This window comes from Salvelinus namaycush, chromosome 15 (assembly GCF_016432855.1).
Source record: "Salvelinus namaycush isolate Seneca chromosome 15, SaNama_1.0, whole genome shotgun sequence".
Lineage (NCBI taxonomy): Eukaryota > Metazoa > Chordata > Actinopteri > Salmoniformes > Salmonidae > Salvelinus > Salvelinus namaycush.
Genome location: NC_052321.1, coordinates 29,261,437 through 29,280,709, shown reverse-complemented (window position 1 = coordinate 29,280,709; position 19,273 = coordinate 29,261,437). Strand labels below are relative to the sequence as shown.

Here is a 19,273-nt window from a genome sequence, read left to right as displayed (position 1 = left end):
CTGGCAAAATTGGGAGAAAAAAAAAATTCTTAACAAGAGGAATTAGCGATACAAAATGGTGACATATGGACATCCCATTTTAAAACACTCTACAACACCGTTCAAATTGACACAAACGCAGAACAACGCCAAATTCATGAAAAGTTGAATGGATTAGAAAAAGCTATAAAGGACAATCAAAATCCACTGGACTCCCCAATTACTGACCAGGAGCTCTATAAGAAACTTCAGACTCTCAAATTTAAAAAGGCATGCGGACCTGATGGCATACTAAATTAGATGCTCAAACTCACTAGTGCAAAATTTCAATTGGCTATATTAAAACTGTTTAATTTGATCCTGAGTGTAGGTTATTTCCCTGACATCTGGAATCAAGGACTCAGAACCCCAATCTTTAAGAACGGAGACAAATTTTACCCTAACAATTACAGAGGCATTTGTGTGAACAGTAACCTGGGGAAGGTTTTCTGTAGTATTATCAATGTAAGAGTTCTAAACTTCCTTAATAAGCACAATGTCTTGAGTAAAAGCCAAATTGGATTTATACCAAAACATCGCACAACTGATCATATTTACACCCTACACACCCTAATAGATAAACATGTCCACCAAAATAATACCAAAATATACGCTTGCTTTATCGACTTCCAAAAAGCATTTGATTCTATTTGGCAGACAGGACTGTTCTACAAAGTTATTGAAAGTGGTGTAGGGGGTAAAACATATTAAATAATTAAATCAATGTATACTGGCAATACGTGCAGCATTAAAATTGGTAAGAAAAGAACAAAAGTCTTTAACCAGGGGCGGGGCCTTCGCCAGGGTTGCAATCTGAGCCCTGCACTCTTCAATATTTACATTAACGAATTGGCCACTATTCTAGAAAAATCCTCAGCCCCTGGTGTTAGTCTCCGTAATTCAGAAGTTAAATGCCTACTCTTCGCAGATGACCTATGTCTGCTGTCACCCACAGCACATGGCCTACAGCAGAGCCTGGACCTGCTAGAGCAGTACTGCCAGACCTGGGCCCTGGCAGTAAACCCCAAAAATACTAAAATAATGATTTTCCAGAGAAGATCCAGATCTCAGGGAATTAGACCAAAGTTCTCAATTGGTACAACATATATAGAGTACTGTACACACTACAATTACTTAGGTTTAAAAATAAGCTCAACTGGACACCTTAATGAGGCAGTGAATGAACTGAGAGAGAAAGCACGCAGGGCATTCTACGCCATTAAAAAGCAAATTCAAATTGAAATACCTATTAAAATGTGGCTAAAACGAATTGAATATGTCATTGAACCAATTGCACTTTATGGCGGCGAGGTGTGGGGTCCACTTGCAAAACAAACACCCCAATGGGACAAACACCCCATTGAAACCCTGCAAGCAGAGTTCTGTAAGATTATCCTACATGTCCAGAGGAAAACTACAAACAATGCATGCAGGGCAGAATTAGGCCAATATCCACTAATAATAAAAACTCAAAAAATAGCAATTAAGTTTTGGAAACATCTAAAATACAGTGACCCCCTCTCATATCATTACCAAGCCCTGCAATGCCAAGAGCTGAGCAAAGAAAAGAGTCCCCTCATCCAGCTGGTCCTGGGGCTGAGTTCACAAACCTGTTCTACTAACACACTGAAGCCTCAGGACCAGAACATCCAATCAATCAGAATAAACCAAATTACAACACAGTCAAAACAAAACTACATTGCTTATTGGGAAACACAAGCACAAACACAAAGCAAAATGCAGTGCTATCTGGCCCTAAATCAACAGTACACCGTGGCTAAATATTTGACCATGGTTACTGATCAAAACCTTAGAAAAACCTTGATAAAGTACAGGCTCAGTGAGCACAGCCTTGCCATTGAGAAGGGTAGACACAGGAAAACCTGGCTCCCTGTAGAGGAAAGGCTGTGCAACCACTGCACAACAGCAGAACCTGAGACGGAGCTGCATTTCCTGACAAAATGTAAAAAATATAAAACAATTAGAGTGTCATTTTCCAAAATTTGAAACCCCTATTCAAGGTTTCAAAGACCTCTCTGATGAGGATAGGCTACCCGTCCTGTTGGGGGAAGACGCAGAGAGCTGTGGGTTGGCAGCGCACTACATTGCTGCCTGCCATAAGTTGAGGGACAGTGTCTGACAGACCAATCAACCTGCACATGTACTCTACTGTATGCTTATTGTTATTGTTGAATGTATGGTTAGTTTGACCCTTGGTTATTGTTGTTACTGTTGTCCCGTTGACCATTTTAATTCTCATTATTTTTTAGTTTGTTTTTATATTGTAAATATCCAAAATAAGCTTTGGCAATATGTACATTGTTACGTCATGCCAATAAAGCGAATTTAATTGAATTGAAATTGAGAGAGAGAGAGAGATGCAGTTGGTTGGATTTTATTTTATTTGTTGTTTTATTCATGACAGGTAAGGTTAATGTTCACCAGTCATTTAAAGGGTTAAAACTGAGAGTTTTGTGTTTATATTCAATGTACAGTACAGTGCAGAAGGTGTAATCCCAAGCCCCCTGATGAGTGATCTCTCCCAGCTCAAATTGGGTGTTGGCCTGAAATTCCTCTAACACAGAGACATCTATTGAAATACTTACTACACAGTATGACCTTTCATTCTGTAGATAGAAATATTTAGAGAAAAGATAAGTCCAGTTAATAACAGTAACTGTTTATCCACCTTATCTAGCCTGGCATCAAGTGCACAGCCAATTTGTTGAGGTTGTCTTCCGACACATTCACACACAGATGTTTTATGTCATTAAATATAAATTACTTTTGCCAAAACTATTAAATAACATGCACAGAATTTTAAAGTTAACGTAAATTCTCTGGTGAGGAAAATTATTGAACACATTTAAACTTTGTTTACGCGTAGTATAACGTAGAAGTTTAACGTCAGTTAGCATTCCCATAGACTTAACATGGCCAGTTAGCTATTTAGCTACAGTTGAAGTCTGAAGTTTACATACACCTTAGCCAAATACATTTAAACTCAGTTTTTCACAATTCCTGACATTTAATCCTAGTAAAAAGTCCCTGTCTTCGGTCAGTTAACATCACCACTTTATTTTAAGAATGTGAAATGTCAGAATAATAGTAGAGAGAATAATTTTTTTCAGCTTTTATTTCTTTCGTCACATTCCCAGTGGGTCAGAAATGTACATACACTCAATTAGTATTTTGTAGGATTGCCTTTAAATTGTTTAACTTGGATCAAACGTTTCGGGTAGCCTTCCACAAGCTTCCCACAATAAGTTGGGTGAATTTTGGCCCATTCCTCCTGACAGAGCTGGTGTAACTGAGTCAGGTTTGTAGGCCTCCTTGCTCGCACACGCATTTTCAGTTCTGCCCACAAATGTTCTATAGGATTGAGGTCAGGGCTTTGTGATGGCCACTCCAATACCTTGACTTTGTTGTCCTTAAGCCATTTTGCCACAACTTTGGAAGTATGCTTGGGGTCATTGTCCATTTGGAATACCCATTTGCAACCAAGCTTTAACTTCCTGACAAATGTCTTGAGATGTTGCTTCAATATATCCACATATTTGTCCGTCCTCATTATGCCATCTATTTTGTGAAGTGCACCAGACATTTCTCCAAAAAGTACGATCTTTGTCCCCATGTGCATTTGCAAACTGTAGTCTTGCTTTTTTATGGCAGTTTTGGAGCCGTGGCGTCTTCCTTGTTGAGCGGCCTTTCAGGTTATGTCGATATAGCACTCGTTTTACTGTGGACATAGATACTTTTGTACCTATTTCTTCCAGCATCTTCACAAGGTCCTTTGCTGTTGTTCTGGGATTGATTTGCACTTTTCGCACCAAAGTACGTTAATCTCCAGGAGACAGAACACGTCTCCTTCCTGAGCGGTATGACGGCTGCGTGGTCCCATGGTGTTTGTACTTGGGTACTATTGTTTGTACAGATCAACGTGGTACCTTCAGGCGTTTGGAAATTGCTCCCAAGGATGAACCAGACTTGTGGAGGTCTACAATTTTTTTGGCTGATTTCTTTCGATTTTCGCATGATGTCAAGCAAAGAGGCACTGAGTTTGAAGGTAGGCCTTGAAATACATCCACAGGTACACCTCCACTTGACTCAAATGATGTCAATTAGCCTATCAGAAGCTTCTAAAGCCATGACATACTTTTCTGGAATTTTCCAAGCTGTTTAAAGGCACAGTCAACTTAGTGTATGTACACTTCTGACCCACTGGAATTGTGATACAGTGAATTATAAGTGAAATAATCTGTCTGTAAACAATTATTGGAAAAATGACTTGTGTAACTCACACTGTAGATGTCCTTAACCGACTTGCCAAAACTATAGTTTGTAAACAAGAAATTTGTGGAGTGGTTGAAAAATTAGTTTTAATGACTCCAACCTACGTGTATGTAAACTTCCGACTTCAACTGTATGTGGCACAACAGATTGCAAGTATCCAAATGTTATCTACATAAAAACATATTGGCATTGTTTCTGTCCTTTGTCAATTGCATACTGTGTCTACCAACAATTTCCTTTCAAGTATTGCTCTTTGATTGAAAAGGGAAACAGCCTGTGTGGATAACGACCATTAGATACAGTGTAACTACGCTAGCCAGCTAACCATCCATTTTAAGTCTATGGTAATGCTAACAGTACTGAAATCGGTGTCGAACAGAGAGTTAACATATCTTTCCAATTCTGTGTATTTTATTTCATAGTTTTGAAAAATGTAATTCATATTTAACAACATCTCTTTCCTGGGTTTGCTTGTGTGTCAATGTGCAGGAAAGTGAAATATAAATGATTTTGAAATGGCTCTGGTCAAGTGGGTGGGTTCTACATAAAGTGGATATACTCATTGAATCTCTCAGTATTGTGAGTCTCATGATTGTGTATCATGACAACACTAACTTACAGTAACGCTTTTACACTGTAGATAGAACTGTACAGAGAAAAATAGCCCAGTTAACAATAATAGTACTTCTAGAGTACAGATCTCCTTGCTCTAGCTCTGGTACTGCGGCAGGCAGGCAGGCAGGCAGGCAGGCAGGCAGGCAGGCAGGCAGGCAGGCAGGCAGGCAGGCAGGCAGGCAGGCAGGCAGGCAGGCAGGCAGGCAGGCAGGCAGGCACAGGTCAAAGAGATATGTCTAAAAGTCCACCTCTCTGTCGATAACTCCACTGTAAATATGATTTAGGAACTTAGACAAGCCTTAAACCTAGTTAAATAAAGGTTAAATAAAAATAAATTTAAATTAAACTTGACAGAAAGAATCGTAAAAACAAAGAAAGGGAGAAGTAGAGGGGGGAGATAAGGAGTGAAAAAGAAGGAGGGAGATGGAGGGAGAGAGAGAACCAGGAGAGCAACAAATTGTAAGCTGGCAGCTGATCTATCTCTGCTGGGTTTTATTGATATGATTAATTCACAAGGTAAGATGTTTTTATTTATTTATTATATGTTTTTTTATGGCATCCAGCGAGGGCTCACAGCAAAGCAGGCGTACATACAAGCTTCCCTGTGAGAGCAGTGAGGAACCAGAGCAGTTATGTTGAGAAATTATTCTGAAGGGGATTTGTTTCCATGCCGCTCTGCGTGCTGAGTCGCACTCCTGGCTGACAAGCCCCAATGAAAAGGGATTGATAAATGGATGAACGTGGCAGCCATTCCAGCTTTACATAGATCAAAATTTTAATAAAGCCGGCACTTAAAGTTTGGGTTTGTTCTGCTGTAAATTGACTGCAATAGCAATAGATACATTTCAAAATTGTGAGTGATGAATGTTCAGGTTGCTCTTCTGAAGATGGGAATTTGCTGGCATGTGAATGAACACAGTGAGGAATGTTTAAGTGTGCTCTGAAAGCAGACACTCCTCTTTTCTCCTTTTTGCTGATTTAATGTCAGTAGTAGAGGAAAGGCAATTACATTTCTTACCATGCTATGACAAGACAAAGAGTTCACTGTGAACATGGAGCACATTTCCAAGTAAAAACCATAGAAGGAACCTTCTTTCAGCATTTCAATATAGAATAATACATTTTAAACACACAGCAGCACAGATCATAACCTAAATGGAGCCAGATATTGATTCAGATTCAACAACTGTCCAAACGGTTGTCCATGTCTACAGTACAAGAACATGTAAATGCATTTAATGGTGTAATTGGATCAGTGTATTGTGAATGTTCTTGTAAGCATATGAAATGTTTCTAAAGGGCATAGCCCTGCATGTTAAAGCTGTTGACAGAAGAGACAGCCATCACAGCCCAGCATCATTACCTAATGACCTGTCTGCGCCCTGCATCTGTCACACACACACACACACATGTGCGTGCGAACACACACAAACATGTGCGCGCGAACACACACAAACACGTGCGCGCGAACACACACACAAACACGTGCGCGCGAACACACACACACACACACATACCTGATGACCTGCCACCCTGCTTCTGCCTCAGCTTCTGTCTCAGCTGTCAGACATTTTCTTGCACAGCTCCACTCTAATCTATTTCCTGTAAATTTCTTTACTTTGTGAACCTTTTAACAACATCTTCCCCCGAAAAGCAGTGGCCTGCAGTTTGTGCCATGTCGTTTATTAATAACTCTTCTGAACACATGTTAGGAAATCATTTGTGGAGGCGTTCTACATGACCGGCCCAGAGCTACGGGAGGAATGCAGGAAGTTTGGCACGGCAGCAGGTAGTAGGAGGGATGTCGAGGGCGACAAGGACGAGCTAGGAACTGAGGCGAGGAAGACAGAACGAAAGGGAGATAGAGAGAAGAGAAGGAAGAGAGAGAGATCAAGGACAGATGTGATGATGACAGTCAGACAGTTCTATTATTATGTACGTTTTTACATTATGACGTCGGTCACGGTGACATTTTTTTAATGTGTTAAAGCCAAGGGTATCATAGAGAATAAGGGAAGGGGGGGGGGGGTGAGGTTTGAGCTGGCATTCAGATGGAGAAAGCAAAAGGGAGATAGAAGTCTCGATGCTAAATGTCATGTGACTGTCAGTGTGCCCACCTGTATGTACTGCAGTCACAGCCTGCCAACCTAATCTGCCTGCTACTAAAGTCGGCACATAAAAACCCTTTCTTATCAGCTTTTAATGATCCGAAGACAAGATGTCTGTCAGGAACTTGCTCCTGCTCTCTCTCTCTTTCTGTGTTGCTGGTTTTTGTCACTTCTATAATTAGTTACAATGATGCATGTGTCAGATGTGTCCCTGGTATGGCAGCACTGAGATGGCTTTGTTTGAATGTTTTTCCCATTCTTCTGTGGTGGTAGATGTCTTGTAATGCAATCAAAATCAGTCACAGAAATCTCCCACTAGACTCTGATGTCCTGGACTCGTCTTTATGACAACTTCAGAGAAGATTGCTTCGTGGCAATTTGAAGAAAGCTAGCTTCACTACACAGCCAATTAATGTGATTTTCAGGATTCGTATGTTATATTCATATCTCAACTATTCTAGTGGGATTGCAGCAATACGCAACTGGTGCTTGGAGATTAGGTTCTTATTATTGAGACTTCTACAACTTCTCCCAGTCCCAGCAAAGCAACATTGAAGACTCATTTAGAAGAAGAGCTGGATAATGTAATTTGCCCATATCAAGTCATATCCCCAAATAATGTCATTTCATTTTCCCATTTTCTTATTTGGTTATAGTCTGGCGTCTCCTCCCCTGTCACCCACCTTCTGTTCTTATATACCACTCACTTCACATTAACAGCCACAGTTCAAAGGAAATCTATGCTGTTATGTAACCCATGATTCAGCCAGGTTGCAGTAAGACCCTACACACTGCTAACTGACAGGAAGAAAACGGGATAGGCTAGGGCTCCGTGTGATTGGTCAAGACCTAGGGATACTGGTCAATGGCTCCGCGTGATTGGTCAAGACCTAGGGATACTGGTCAATGGCTCCGCGTGATTGGTCAAGACCTAGGGATACTGGTCAATGGCTCCGCGTGATTGGTCAAGACCTAGGGATACTGGTCAATGGCTCCGCGTGATTGGTCAAGACCTAGGGATACTGGTCAATGGCTCCGCGTGATTGGTCAAGACCTAGGGATACTGGTCAATGGCTCCGCGTGATTGATCTCGGGGGGTTCCGTAAACCCCTGCTCCCTGGGGAGAGTACCATTTGACTCACAGGCGTCACTCTGAAACAATTTGTGGTGTAGACCTACCTCCTTTACACAGGGTGTGTGTGAAAGAGAGAGTGTGAGAGAGAGAGAGAGAGAGAGGCAGATAGAGAGAAATAGAGAGAGAGAGATAAAGGCAGAAAGAGCGAGACAGACCAGAGTTTCCCATGCATCATCCCCATGGAGAGCACCGCCCAAACAGGCTCCCAATTATTGTCCTTTCACTGTGAGCGTCTTAATCCTAATCCAGCTAATGACTCCTGGGGCCTCTGGCCTCATCTGGCCAGGATTACAAGATTCCAAATTTTTTTAATATGAGAACGATTGAAAAATAATTGTACAGTACAAAACAGTACTGTATGAGCAATCACAATCATGTCCAATCTGTAATAATACAATAAAAATGCTATTTTTGGAAGTAACTGGTTTAAGTTAGTGTGAAGGTGCCAAGCTTTCATGAAATAGCATAGTAATGCAAGTGTTGTTGTGCCTGGTTACCTGTAAAAAGAGTTTGCATTGTGAAACCTTGTGTTTGTGTGTAATTGTATTGGTCATGTATAGGATATGGAAGTCAGCGCAGTAGACTTTACAAACTGACTTAAAATGGCTGCTGCTGTGGTGTTTTATCGCAGTCCAGCTTTCCTTCCTGCTTTCTCTAGGACAGCTAAGCCCCCATGGAATTTCGTTTTGTTACTCTTTTTTCACATTTTGAGGAAATAACAAAGATTGAGGCATGCAGGGGCTGCGAGAGCTAAAACTTCCAAGGAGCTAGCCAATGAAATAAAACTGTAAATTGTTCTCTTATTTAATTTGAATAGCAGGTAACCATTATTGACATTGTGCAGGTTTAGCTTTGAGGAATAAATGGGCTTTTTGTGTGAACTGTTGGGTACCATATACAGTATGTCATCAGGCCTGTTTTTATGTTACATACATTTTGGTCCTTAGTTTAATGCACACACATTATATGCATTTCAATAGAAATGTCCAAAACACTCGAGTCCAAAACACTCTAACCTATTTGGTTCCTAATGGGTGTACACATGTGCGCATACACACGCACGCACGCAAGCACACACACGCACGCACGCACACGGGAAGCAAGTAGCCTGGCGGCTAGGAGCGTTAGGCCAGTAACCGAAAAGTTGCTGGATTGAATCCCCGAGCTGACAAGGTAAAAATCTGTTGTTCTGCCACTGAACAAGGATCAAGGATCCTGATTAAGGCAGCCCCCCGCACCTCTCTGATTCAGAAGGGTTGGGTTAAATGCGGAAGACACATTTCAGTTGAAGGCATTCAGTTGTACAACTGACTAGGTACTCCCTTTTACACCCCCCCCCTTGAAACCCATTTAAAACGAGTATGGTTTATGGGAATGACAGGACTGCGTTCCGAGGTGTAACATGGTCTCCTTCTAGCATGGCTTTAGTACGGATAGAGCTGATGTCTGGTACTAACAGACAACTGCTCTGTTCCTGCTTCAGCGTTTGTTTGGGTACATCGAAGACACATCTGACTATTGATCAGCCTGAAGATAGATCAAACATTGTCATTTCAATTCCTCGCCATGCATAGCCCTCTTGGATCAGTGCAACTATTGGAGATTACAATATATAGTCAAAAAAACGGTAGTCTTCTTGTCTCTGCCTTGTGCCCCATTAGGCACGAAGGCGATAAGTAAGTGAGTAGTCCTTTTCCTAATTGAAAGCAAGTGTTGAGTGGTAACAACCAATCCACCCATTAGCCATGTTGGAAGTGATTCCATTAGCCTATGTAATGATTGAATGGTTATATTCAAAGGTTATATTACTGTGGTAGCTGTTAATGATTTTCAAACTGACTGTGGGGAAAGGGTACGAGAGAGAGAATGAGAGAGAGAGAGAGAGACAGCAGGGAACATATTGCAAAGCCTTATGGATCTTTCTTTCTTCCTCAGCCGTGTGGAACATCCCTCTGCTCTCACTACCACAGTCCTTTGATTCATTAGCACACATTGTTATATGAGAGAAAAAGAGAAGGTGCACTGTGCAGAATGTAAAGGAAGTAACGTTTCGTAGCTTCATATTCAGCTGTTCAACTCCACAACTAAAGATACGTATGTTTGTGTTGGTGCAACCCAGCGGATGGGATGTGAACGGTCTGCAGATTGAAGGCAGAGCGAAGAGTGGAGATGGGGGGATGGAGGAGATGGGGGGATGGAGGATATGGGGGGGATGGAGGAGATGGGGGGATGGAGGAGATGGGGGGGATGGAGGAGATGGGGGGATGGAGGAGATGAGGGGATAGAGGAGATAAGGGGATGGAGGGATGAGGGGGTGGAGGGATGAGGGGATTGAGGGATGAGGGGATTGAGGGATGAGGGGATGAGGCTGCATTACATTATTCATGCAAACTTGTGTGACTCTGGTGGAGCGAGGGACAGATTGATCCTCTCCCTTTGCTGGCTACGGGCCAGGAAGCTGCTGATCACACTCTTTCTTTATCCTCCGTCCTCATCCCCCACTCTCTTTCCCTCTTTCTCTCTGTCCATCCCTCCCTCCATCCTTCTCGCTCGCTGGCGTGCCAAGCCGACAGCAGCCCAGCTATCACTAGGGTGTCAGTTATCTTGAGAAGGACGAGAGCAGAGCCAGGCCCTCACCTGACACACACACACACACACACACACACACACACACACACACACACACACACACACACACACACACACACACACACACACACACACACACACACACACACACTACCTGAGGTTGACACAGAGAAGCAGAGGCACGATGTAGACCTGAAGGCCAAACACACAGTAAAAGCTCATCCAGGCGTGAACATGTCAGAAAGCAAGTGTGAAGCTAGCTAAACTCCATGATTTACCATGGAGCATTAGGCCAGTAACCAAAAGGTTGCTGGATCGAATCCCCGAGCTAACGAGGTAAAAAATCTGTCGTTCTGCCCCTGAGCAAGGATGTTGATTAAGGCAGCCCCCCGCACCTCTCTGATTCAGAGGGGTTGGGTTAAATGCGGAAGGCACATTTCAGTTGACACATTTCACATTTCAGCGTTCAGTTGTACAACTGATGGGATTTCAGCACCCAAAGAATAGCACGTGTCCTGTGTAATTCCGTGCTATTCATTTTGGAGAAAAGCTCCAGTCCGCCCACTCTAGTCGGCGCTCAACTCCATCGTAAATCGCGGAGTTGAGTTTGGTCGGCTAGTGTGAAGAAAGAGAGAGCGAGGGAGAGAGAAAGGGAAAGCCACCCTGTATACTAATACCAGGACACAAGCCTTTTTTAAAGTGCCTCACGTTCACTTTGTGTTGATTACGATTTATTCCAGTTTGATTCCAATGTTCTTACTTCAGAGTCAGGGTTTCCACCCACGGTGCTGATAATTACAGAAATTACATTTAGATTATGGGAATTAATATTAACAGAACATGCAAATCGAGGATGCAACCGCGTGTGTCCTTCTTACTGAATTCTGATGTGCACTTTGAAGATGCTAGAATAACTGTCCAAATGTACTTTTCCTCAGCCAACAAGACAGGTAACAAATAACAAAATCACTAGCCTGTGTTAATCTACTATCCCCCATAGTAGAGAAGTTGACCTATTCTATTGTTCAGCTTGCCGAGAAAGAAATGGCCTGTTCCAAACAGACTCTGGTACAGTTGTAGCACGATAGATCCCAAATGCATACAACCAGTAGGCCTAGGCTACATAAAGACAAGTTAAAAAGCAACGAGTCGGATGCAACAGATCAGAACGTTTAGCGTAAAATGTTGATCAACTATTATTTCTTCACGTTATAAGTGCAGCAATGCGCACAAGACAGTAGGCTAGGCACACATTTCCGTTCCATAATGCAATTAGCTGGAAAACACCATCTTCAGAAGGGCACCACGGTTTCATGTGACAGAGATGAAAATATCTGTTAGAAATGTTAAAAGAGAGGAGATCTAATAGGCTACTTTGAAGCAAGGTAAGACATGCCTCATAATATGTATTAAAACGTTCAGGTTTCAAACAATTAAGTGTATTTTTTCCAAATGTACTGCCTCCAGCTCATTGCAAAGTGGTGTGTGACGCTCTGATGAAGCCTGCCTTCAGTTGGCTGTGTGAGATGCTGTAGCAGCAGTTGCTGTAGCTGTCTTGACATATTTTCCGCTCAAAGGCTCTGTATCTGTATGCTTTACGAGTGTTAAGATATATAACGAATATACTACAGCCAAATTAATTCCACTAAATTAGGCAAATTAACCTATAGACCGATAAGCATGACCAGTCAAATGTATTTCCATCGACTGGTATTTCCATCAATGAATAGGCTACGAGATTTTTTCTTCTTCTCCCAGACAATTGGCCGGTGGCTGTTATATTTACCCGCTTTTCAAAAAATGTATAGGCCAAAAGTCGGCTATTGCCGACTAAAGAAAACCCTGTTCAGAGTATAAATCATTTCAGATTGGTTGATGAATATGGTGACCAGTTAGATCTGTTTGAGGGGCCATGCACTGTGCAGTAGATGTTTGGGTCAGTCTAAACTTTTCAGTCTTTGTCCAGTATTCCGATCAATAATCCAATATGGAGGCCGTTCACAAAACTACTTTGAGTTTACTCTCAAGCATGTTGGCTCAATTCTTCTATGTCCCCGTAGCCCTCTGTAAATGTTGTTGTTTTTGTTGTTGTCAAAGCAAAGTTTTAAATGCAGAATCAGTCCTGGTCTGGACGATGAAGTGCCTGCAGCAGATGGTCTAAGGCCTTTATGACACAGAATTTGGAAGAATTCTCTCAACGTCCTTCACGAGTCTTCATGACGATGGCCAAAACATTCATTCTCAGAGCATCACACAGATAATAGACAGTGTGTGAGCAGACAGATATGTTTTGTGAAGCTACAGTGGGCTTAGAAATGCTTTACATTTCCTTCAGAGAACTATTATGCCTTTATCCCCACAGAAGGGATTCCACTGTTAAAATGCTTATTGGTTGTGTTGGGACTTGAGCAAGATGTCTCCATCAACTTGGTTACTGTTGCCAGATTACTGTAGTCCTCTAAAGCGGCCTTACAAGAGCTATACATAGCAGTACATTAAGAGCCCCACAAAGTCACCAAAAAAACGTTCTGTAGATGTAGATATATTCCCTGCAAAGCCTTCCCAGCGGGCAAAGCTGGATAAAAGGACGTCATTACAACTAGTATTGATCATTGGACTATGCCTACCAGCATCAATCTGAAACAGTTAGGCAGAATGATTCATGTTGACGCATGGTGTTATCTGGGTTCCCAAGTAATATGTTAGCTGGACTATCTATCCCCATGATACTTCTAAGATATATATCCTATGAGCAAAGCAACTAACACTTTGATGCAGGCACCATGCTGAGGGACCAAAGACTTTTCTCTATGTGTATGAGTCATGTTGACAGTGCATCAGACTGTGTTTGCCTCTGGTTGGAGCCAGATGAAATGCAGCACCAATTACAGCGATGATGTGTGGGCTTGAATCTGGATTGTCATTGAGATCACGATTTGGAGTTGAACTCAAATTGAATGCAAGGTCAGAAATTGAATGGAATTGGGACTCGGGATCTCTGCTTAGGCACCTAGTTCATCCTTTTTCAAGACGTCTTCGTAATTAGAAAGTTTGCATGTCCATTGCAAACTCCATAGCCTGTGAAAGTTATTTCAAAGGCACAAAAACAATATAAAAACAACAAGGTGAGGTCAGGAACAGGTGTGAGATCAGCCAGGCTGAGGCGCTTTGCGGTGATCTCTCTTTCTCCTCTGGAAGCTGTTTTTCTCTCTCTCTCTCTCTCTCTCTCTCTCTCTCTCTCTCTCTCTCTCTCGCTCTCTCTCTCTTCATGCATCAGGGCGCTTGTGCTGTGAGAGGTGTGATGACTGACTGATTGATTGAGTGACTGGCAACTAACTTTTGCTCAGAACCATTCATGTTGATGATCATGATTATAAGAGTGATGATGCGAATGAAGACACACCAACAGTCTAATGATGATAGCGATTAATTGTACCCCTTCAAGCCTTTTGATGATATAAATTCCACAACTGGTTGTGAAGCCACACATTTTTTTTTCAGTGTTTATAGCATAGGGTATCGCTCAATAAACTTTCATCGGTATAGTATACCTCCATGTCAGTAACAGTATCCGATAAAATACATGTGAATGTTTAGTATGTTAGCAGGTTAGAGGCTTACAACCTATAGTATAATCATTTTCATCAGGTTTTTAATTTGGCTATGCAAATGAGGATATCAAGGAGCACAAATTGCGTTGCTACTGGGAATTTACTACCAACCCCACTCACAAACATATTTCATCATCTCTGAAGTAGTTTGTATTTTATGAAGCATGGATTTGTGTGTCTCACTTGGAGGAGTATGACAGTGTTCCTCCAGTTGAACCTGGTTGAGAAAGACACAGATGTTTTGTACTCCAGAGAGAAAGTGTGACAAAATGCAGTAACATTGGTTGCTAGAGAAACCATAGAGGGGGATAAAACTGGTTGCCGTAGTGATAAGAGGTCAAAATTGAACCACAACAATGACACTACCTTAGAGGACACGACACACAAACACGTTGCTGAGTGTGGCATGTGAGTAGCAGCACAGCAGTGTGTGTGCGCGCGTTCTTGCGTCATGCCTCTTGTGAGCCATACTGTATTTTATTGTCACAGCAGATGTTGATTCCCGTAGAATGACATGCCAGCTGTTCGCCATACGTTATCTGAAACAAAAGAGAGTGTGGGGATGGTGCCTGTGAAAGGTAGAACGAGGAAAAAGACAGAGGGGTGGAGAGAGGTAGATGGAGGGAAAAGGAAGGAAAGAGAGAGGGGTAAGAGAGAGGTAAGGCGAGAGAGAGGAAAGGTAGAAACAGAGGTAAAGAGAGGTAGAGATAAAGAAAGAGGTAGAGCGAGAGGTAGATAAAAACAGAGATAGTTAGAACGAGAGAGAGTGTGTTTTTGTGCGGTGTTGTGTGTGACTGACTAGATTAAGGAGAGTCATTAATGAGTGGATGGAAAGGCATCTCATATTCATCTCATTCCTTTCCATGGATACCCTTCGCTGCCCCCGCTTCCAGCAGCCCAGCCATCCAGCAGCCATCCACACCCCAGCTCCATGGATGGATGAAGAACCAAATGAAAAGGGACGTGTACAGTAGAGCAAATATTACAGCATAGATTTCCTAACACAAGACCATTGCATAATTTTGGGTATTTTACAACCATTACTCTTTGCTCTGTAATATTTTGTCCACTGGACCCCATCTTTCTCTTGGTGTAAATGTAATGTGTATGTATGGATATTTGGTAGCCTGCTACAAGATCTGTGTGTGCTGTATAGTCAACTCCTATAGTCGCATAACAGCCAATATACAGCACAAACAAATCTGGCACCTGGCTAGATATTTGGGATGCCTACAGAATGACAGAAACTATAAGACTTCCTGTGAGAGGTGAACAAGATACCTGCTTGGACAGAAAAGATGAATAAACAATTTGGTTCGGTCACCATTTAAGGGATTCGACCAGCCGACTAATTTGTCAGTTAAAATGCTAGCTTCAACTGAACACTGGTAATATATAATTTGTTGTATTACTTGTGAGGCACAGTTGAGTGAGCATAATAATTAGCTTTTTTTAAATTACTACTGGACTGATGGCCTGCATCTGATGGTCAGTCTGAGCGAGGGAGAGATCAGCGGTGAGGTTGCCTCTCATCCGACTCACCTTCCCTCCGCTGAGGAGAGAGGACACAGACCAGCTGATGGCGAATCTCAAGTGCACTAAATTATTTCTGCCTCGTGCACCAATTCATGAGCTTACTCCTATGACCAGAGAAAGTTAAATATTTCTCGATATTAAGAAAGACAAGCCGCTAATAATAACAACCCAAGCTTATCGGAAACACTGCTGTACTCATTAATTGCAGCTGCGGTACTGGTTGTAGAGTGAGCATGCACATTAGATGGCTTATAAAAGTGTAAACAGTGCTGAATAACAACTTAAACATGAACAGCAGCTCTTTGCTGTATTTGTTGAGTCTCACCCTCTAGTAATGGCTTTAAAAATGTGGAATTCTCACTGTATCAACTTTGCTGTACGTTCAACGTTTTTTTACAGTCTATGGCTTGAGGAAACTGTGCAGACACGGTGATCTGGGCTATCTGATTGGTTCAAGTCACGCCTTTTGCTTTTAAGGAAATATTCATCCCATTGAAATAGAAATCCACATTTGGGTCAGGAAATGCATTTTCCCGAGCTTACAAAATCCACAAAGGAGAGAATGCAGCTGCAAAATGTTCTCTGCTTTTTGCAGGTGAAAAGCATGTACAGTACTCTGACGTTGACATGCGCTGCTACACTGAACATAGAGAGGGGAGGAATTGGTTGTGAAATTGGCAACATTTAACTGGCAATTTGCTAGCTACGTATGTTAACATGTTGAGTAAGTCTCTACAGCACACACACACTGCTGATAGCCTATTACATTACACACATCCACTGTGTCCTACTATAGCTCGATACTTGTCGCCATTTACATAAAACATGCTATATTTTCATGTAGACATACTCATATGGAGTCAATGAATCAAATGTAAGTCAATTGTTAACATCTATTTCCTTGCCAAGCACCATTATGTTGGATCTTTCCCAGCTAGCAGGCAAAACTGGTTGAAATTACGTCATTACATCGTTACAGTTTTGTCCGCTGGATTGTTGCTGTGTTCAGAAGAGTTCAACATTCACAGATGCTCTTAACCAGAGGGTCTAACAGACCTAAAAGTGTCATAGGGTCCGAGTGAAAGGAGTAGGAGGATGTTGTTACCGTGCCAACATCAATTGGTCAATTTCTTCAAAAGATTGTTGTTTACTTTCAAAGTTGTTGTCTACTTCCCATAAGTTCCATGGGTAAACCATTCCATTTGATATCCATTTCGCGCTTACTTTTTTTTACATTCAGCAGAAATATGTTTCCACAGTCCTTTTAGTGAGCGGTCCATTGTGAACGCTGAGATGTGAAATGCGGCTGTATAATCACAGCAACACAGTTGTTAAATATGAACAGCTTTCTAATAGACAAAAAGGTGTCATATTCTTATATCCTCCGCAGCTCCTCTTTTGTAGTTCCTTTCATTATGTTCCCAAACACTCTCCTCCATGTAATAGAGCCTAATTATCCTCCTCTCAGAGTATCACTGCTCTCTTTTAGGGTCCTCTTTCTCTCTTTTTCTCTCTTTCTCTGTCCGACATCACACAGAATCAGTAACTTCCAGTAGAAAGACAGAATACATGCATTTAATACAGCGGATGTGTTTTTTAAGAGCCAATGTCAAGTTAGTACAAAGGCTGATTCTATAATACTTTTTCCAGTATTTTCTATACAGCTCCGAGCTCGGCTAAAACTTTTAATTAAAGAGACCAGAATCATTATCTCGTTAGATTAAACCATTTTCTATTGTTGCTTTGCATGAGATCCTGAAATGACGTGAAAAAGAGATACAAAAACCAGAAAGCTATCCTTGTCTTTCAGTGTTGGGGAGTAGTGAACTACATGTAGTTTAACTAGTAATTTAACTACATTTGCAGTAGCTTGGTGGTAGTTGAACTAAATTCAAATCTCGGTATTGTTTTCAGTAGTTAATTGCTTTTTTGACATGTAGCAGTGTAGCTAATTACTGGAACTACACACTACTCTTTGAATTTTTGAAATAAAATATGTGTAAAGTAGGTAATCATTTCCTTTCTTTTCCGGCATCAGACCTGCCTAATTCTCACTTGAAACATCGTTTTTGTGTTTAATAGGCAAAATTACACATTCTATTAACATATGGTCCAAAGTGATCTATTCTTGCAATTTGTAGTCTATGACATTTCAGATTTACATATGATAATTTTTCACAAACTAGTTTAGATGTAGTGAACTACTATTGAACTATATTTTTCTTAAGGGTAGTTTTAATGTAGCTTAACTTCTTCCAGTGTGAAGTAATTGGTAGCTTGGTAAACAGTATTTTCAGAGTAGCTTCCCCAACACTGTTGTCTAACTTGTCTTCAGTAGTGTTTTTGCTAGTCTGCAGTCATTATAGAATTCTAGATTGGCCTTACCAGACAGGCCCTTTGCTGAGGTAGCTGGAGCCTAACATCACAGCGTGCTAGTTCAACTTTACCCGTCACAGAAAATCATTATACTACAGAAGCTTTTGTCCAACCCTATGGTGAAACTCTTTCTTCTTCAAGTCCAACAAAAACAACAAGAACAACACTTAAAAGCCAGTCGGCCGGCTTCACTCAGAAAGATCTAACCTTCTAGATGTACCTCTAGAGCTTCCCAGCCTTGTACCTTGCTGCCATGCCATGCCAGACTTGGAGGCTGTTATAAAGTGGATTCGCTTTTAATTTTGCAGTGTTTGACGTGTGCGTGTGTATGCATGTGTGTGTGCGTGCGTGTGTTCAACTGTCGGCCAGTTGGCCTCCTGCGTCTGTGTGTTATCCTGAAAGAAAGGGGGTTAGCACTTCACACTTCTCTCAGTTCCTGTTTGTGTGCTCTACTCATCATTCCATCAATTGACATTTACACTTCATTCACATTCACATCAATGCTCAATGCTTGTTTTACCTGCCCCTCTGGTGCACTTTATACTTCCTTAATCTCGCTCTCTGTTTCTGTAAAGGTCAGAGTCGTACTGATTATGTGTATAAAATCTTGGACTTTGACCTGAATGGTCAGTAGTCAATTTGATTGACTGTCCAGTTGGCACCTTTTAGTTCCTTGAATGTTCTTTCTTAAAGGTTAGCAATAACATTCCTGATTCCTCTAATGCCTTGCCCAGTTTTCTTGGTGTCCCCACCCTCTACGTGGTCGGTAATAACCAGATGCATTCGGTTTTCAGGGGAAATGGAAAGAGAGCCTGTGACACGACTTCCGCTTTCGGACGTTAACAAGGCGACACTCCATCTTAACTCCTCCCCCATATTTACTGGATTGGTTAAAAATTGCAGAAGAGAACCTCCCCCAACATTTTTTTTCTCATCAGGACCAGAAAGAAAGAAATGCCATTCAGGCTTTTCTTTTGCACCTGCTATGTTAA

At 41.7% G+C, this 19,273-nt stretch overlaps 1 protein-coding gene across 1 annotated transcript in view; it reads left to right on the top strand.

The window, feature by feature from the left end:
* Positions 1–19,273, top strand: part of LOC120060406 (cysteine-rich motor neuron 1 protein-like) — a 126,582-nt gene that overhangs the window by 48,866 nt on the left and 58,443 nt on the right. The window lies entirely within an intron of this gene.